This window comes from Mercenaria mercenaria, chromosome 10 (genome assembly GCF_021730395.1).
Source record: "Mercenaria mercenaria strain notata chromosome 10, MADL_Memer_1, whole genome shotgun sequence".
Classification (NCBI taxonomy): Eukaryota; Metazoa; Mollusca; class Bivalvia; order Venerida; family Veneridae; genus Mercenaria; species Mercenaria mercenaria.
In genome coordinates this window covers 16,027,281-16,032,726 of record NC_069370.1, presented here as the reverse complement: position 1 = coordinate 16,032,726, position 5,446 = coordinate 16,027,281, and positions in this window count along the sequence as shown.

Genomic DNA, 5,446 nt, shown 5'->3' with positions numbered 1-5,446 from the left:
GTTTTAGTTGTTATGTATTTTGAGCCTAGGTCTTGGATCTTTCAGTGTAAATACGTTGCTCAACATGGACTTGTACTATGTATCGGTCATTGGGACCTCTCCCTCAACCTAGTAGGCCTAACTAAACTAAAGTAACCAGCGTGGGAGCCATCTGGTCTAGTCGCGTAATGGCTGCCAGGTATTTTAACACTAATTTTTCACTTGGCATGGCAACAGAGGTCTAAATTGAAGCTAGTTTCTGTTTAAATTTCATTGTGGATGTATTTTTGACATTTTGGTAGGAAAAATGGGAGAGCAGGTTGTATTTGGTGAAGTCAAGCTCAATTTTAGTATGAGTAGTACTTCCAGGTCACAGCAGTGTGATTTTGATGTCGGTTTACAGTAAGCAAATGTGACCAGAGAAATCTCTCTTAGAAGATGCATGACCCCTACTTTTCTCTTCATTAGCTCGACTATACGAAGTATAAGGAGAGCTATCCTACTCGCCCCTGCGTCGGCGTCTTTCCGCGTCCCCACCTTGGTTAAAGTTTTGGTGCACTTTCTCTTTTTTCAACTTATCTCTGTAATTACTTGATAGATTTGATTCAAACTTGAAATACTTATTCCTCATCATCATCCTCATCATCTGACATAAGGGCCATAACTCTGGCACCAATATTTCATGAATTATCCCCCCTTTTCACTTAGATTTTCAGGTTAAAGTTTTGATGCACTTTCACTCTGTCTCTGTTATTACTGAATGAATTTGATTCAAACTTAAAATAGTTGTTCAACATCATCACCCACATCATATGACACAAGGTGCATAACTCTGGCACCAATTTTTCATGAATTATTCCCCCTTTTTACTTAGAATTTCAGGTTAAAGTTTTGGTGCACTTTCACTCTACCTCTGTTATTACTGAATGGATTTGATTCAAACTTAAAATAGTTGTTCAACATCATCATCCACATCATATGACACAAGATGCATAACTCTGGCACAATTTTTCATGAATTATTTCCCTTTTTACTTATAATTTTAGGTTAAAGTTTTATGCACTTTCACTCTACCTCTGTTATTACTGAATGGATCTGATTCAAACTTAAAATAGTTGTTCAACATCATCACCCACATCATATGACACAAGGTGCATAACTCTGGGACCAATTTTTCATGAATTATTTCCCCTTTTTACTTAGAATTTTAGGTTAAAGTTTTGATGCACTTTCACTCTGTCTCTGTTATTACTGAATGGATTTGATTCAAACTTAAAATAGTTGTTCAATATCATCACCCACACCATATGATGCAAGGTGCATAACTCTGGCACCAATTTTTCATTAATTATTCCCCCTTTTTACTTAGAATTTTAGGTTAAAGTTTTGATGCACTTTCACTCTGTCTCTGTTATTACTGAATGGATTTGATTCAAACTTAAAATTATTAGTTGTTCAACATCATCACCCACACTATATGACACAAGCTGCATAACTCTGGCACCAATATTTAATGAATTATGCCCCTTTTTGCTTAGGATATACTTATATAGTGTTTTGATACATTTTATCTTTACCTGTCTTATTACTTTAAGTTGATATTTTTGACATAGACACATGCTATTGTGCAATATCTTCATCCACAATTGGAGTCATTAAACACTCCAGTGACAGCTCTAGTTTCCTCAGATGTGCCCAGTTTCACTATCCAGCATCGAAATAGTCAAGCGCGCTGTCTCCTGTGACAGCTCTTGTTTTATATCAGTTTATAACTTTAAAAAGAGGTAAGGATTTTGTTCTCTGAAATGGGTCTAGCTATGAATGGTAGCTCTTTAAAAAAGGTCACTTTTATACAGAATATATAGGGAAAACTATTTACCTTATTGTGACCTAGTAAAGAATCCAGGAACACTAGTTAGGTTAATTGCCCGCCGTTACATGACTGAAATACTGTTGAAAAACGGCGAACCCAAAACAAACAACTGCCCTATCCAACTTTATCGTAGTATATTTTGAATTTATTTCAGGTTTGTATTTGGAAAGAAGAGCAATGTTAATTAGGAAAAGTTGGGTAATGTTAATTTAAAAATACTAGTGACACAATTATGCATATGTGGTCCAAAAACAACCTATTTTCCATGGATTGGTTTATTTGTTACAGTGGTTACATAGGTACTGACTAAATGAGTAAGCTCGTAGGAAGGCCGAAGATCTATGGATGAAGGGGTTGTAAGTTCTATCTCTGTGCAAAACATCTCGGTGACAATTTGGTAAATGAAGTGTCCACATGTGGTTCTGGGACGATCTGTGTATGAAAAGAATTAGAACCACTGCCTTACCCTTGCATGATCGTAAGAGGCGACTAATAGCGTCTTAACACTTTGTTTTACTGTAACTCTGATTTCAGCAGGTATGCAAATTTTGATTCCATACCTCATGTTTTTATTTCGATGTGAAACCAAAATTTGTAGTCCTGTTTTGCGCCATATAACCTATACTGTGTTAATGCGCCGTAAAACCCAAATAAATAATAGAAGTGTCCCCAGTCATTTCGTCTACCACCTCGGATTCATGTGGAAAATTCAGTTACTTGCAGAGAACAAGTACGGCTACTGAAGCCCGGAACACTGGTTAGGTCACTGTAACCACAGGCGCTTGAAGCTCTATCAATTGCTATACCCCACCCACCTAATATACTTCAAGAGATCTAACCTGCATATATATTTTATTGATAGAGCTTCAGACACCTGTGCCTTAACAACCCACAATAGAAATATATCAAAAATACTGTTGAAAAACGGCACTATACCCAGAACGAGGGAAAAATCTCAATTAGTTGGATATGAACACTGACAACACCAACTGAAATTACATAACAAGCAATGCAATGAATATTTATGAAATTATCCACCTCCCAAATGGGTTGTTTTGTGAATAGGAAGTTTATATTTTGAAAGATATAACGAAGGGTAATAACTCGCCAGTTACTGAAGAGATCCCGGCGAAAAATGCACAGGCATCACTGCCCTATAGTGATCTATATTAATTTCAAATTTCACGACGATCCGTCAATTAATTACTTTGATAGAGGGGATTTATGGTCGTAAAACAAAGGCTAATAAATTACCATAAGTTGGGCTTGCAATCTTTTGTGTAGAGTTCCATGAAGATCCATCAATAGATTACTTAGATACCGTAAACAATCCCAGTTTTTACAGAGTCTGGGAGAAAACTGGGGATAATAATAATCTTATGTATAATAATTATAAAATATGGTTATTCTGCGGGTTTAGTTGTTTAGTTCCCCATAGTACTTGTATGAGAGGTAGTCGCAACGTGTCGGTTGTCTATCGGAAGTCAGTAACATTCCCACCCCACATACACATGCACCACTCCCCGCGTTGAAGCGGGAATATGTTTTGCTCTTATTTCAGTCTGTCCGTCAGTTCCCACATCAGTTTGTAGACAATTTGGGTCCCAATTGATGACTTGAGCTTTTAGCTTAATTCAGTTAAGTCTGTCTATTTAAATTTAAAACTGTTCTTTTGTTTTGTTACTTGCTGCGGGACATATTACAAAACATGTACAAATGTTTTAACTAACTTCAGATCGCATTTGCGTGCAGTAAATAAACCACTCGTAAGGATTGCCTGTTGTTAGTTGTCGGCGCCTTTGGGACCAAGTGATGCTCAGTCAAGACGGGAGAAACCTGAGCCTATAGTAAAACTTAATAAGATGGTTACTTGTCTCATCTAGATGATCCCAATTATTGCTGAGTTGGGTAGGCCACAGCAGCCTTAAGAGTCGAAACTGCAAACCTTTAGCCAAAGACTGCCAAACTTCGTAGGTAGACTGCTTGTAGTCCTATTGTTTTGTGGGTCAGTAGATCAAGGTTACAGTGACATTGAGACAAAACGTGGTTTCTTATCAATATCTAGAGAACTTATAGCCATCAAAGTTGATAGGGTTGGGGGTAACCTGGGCGGGATCTTGATGGAAGTTTGTAGAGGGTCATCTAAAGAACTATTTTGAATTTTGGTCAGTAGCTTCAGGGGAGAAGATTTTTAGTTTTCCTTGTAGCCATATAGAGAAAAATAGCCACACCCTTTAGGCAGTCATGTTTTGGTAACTGGGTCAATTTTTATGCCGTAGAAACTGACAATGTTTACAATGTGCAGGATAGCAGTAAAATACGAATATAAATAATTTTTACTGTGGTATTCGTTTTAAGATATTTACATTGCAAACTGGTTAAGTGACCCACTTGTCTGAATTTCCCATACCGAGACTGTTTGAATTATTCCATTTAATTAAGCAATAAGGCGGAGAGATCAGAAATATCATAGCTCATAACATATTGGTGTCAGAGTTATGGACCTTGTGTCATATAATGTGGGTGATGATATAGAGCAACCGTTTTAAGTTTGAATCAAATCCATTTAGTAACAAGGGAGATATAGTGAAAAAGCATCAAAGGCAAACTGAAATTTTAAGTAAAAAGGGATATACATGTAACTCATGAAATATTTGCACGAGAGTTTTGGACTTTGTGTCATATGATAAGGACGGCGGTGTAGAAAAACTTTTTAAAAGTTTGAATTATATCCATTTAGTAATAACATAGATATAGTGAAAGTGCTTCAAAATTAACCTGGAATTCTAAGTAAAAAGGGGGCATAATTCATGAAATATTGGTGAAGAAGTTACGGTCCTTGTATCATATGACGCGGGTGATGATGTGGTACAAGCATTTTCAGTTTGAATCAAATCCGTAGAGTGAAAGTGCATCAAAACATTATTTTCCAAAAACAGTGTAGAAATAATTTAAGCGAATAGAGTTAAGTCTGAATTGAAGCATTATTTTGGTAATATACTAAAGTATGTATCAACAATAGATGTCTAAATGACATCGCGCTCGACAATCTGAAGCCCTTCCACTTATTACTAGCTTAATATATGAAATCTTTAGCAAAGTTTTCTAAGTCATAAAAGGGAATAATGTTGCTAAAATGTAAGCCAGAATTACAAAACTTGGACACTTGCCACGTGAGGTTATCCTATTATGCCAAAGATGTGTAGGTAATCTTAAAACTTTTGGTCAAGTAGTCCCTGAGAAACATGCTTACATGCAAAACCGTCACAAAATTTCTGTGTTAAAAAGGGGCATAATTTTAACAAAAATCTTGAGTTATGTAACTTTCCATGAGGTAATCTCATGATGTCAAGATATGTGAATTTTGAAAGCATTTGGCCTAGAGTTATATAACTTGTCCTGGGAGGTCATATCATGATGCCAAAGACATAATTATGTGAACTTTGAAATAGTTTATGAGAAACCTATTTACATGCAATACTTCAACCTTTCGTGACGCGAAAGGGTAATTACAAAAGCTCTACTATTTAAAAAAATTTAAATAGTCAATCTATACATAGAATGGGGGAAACCTACAGTTTATCATAACACAAT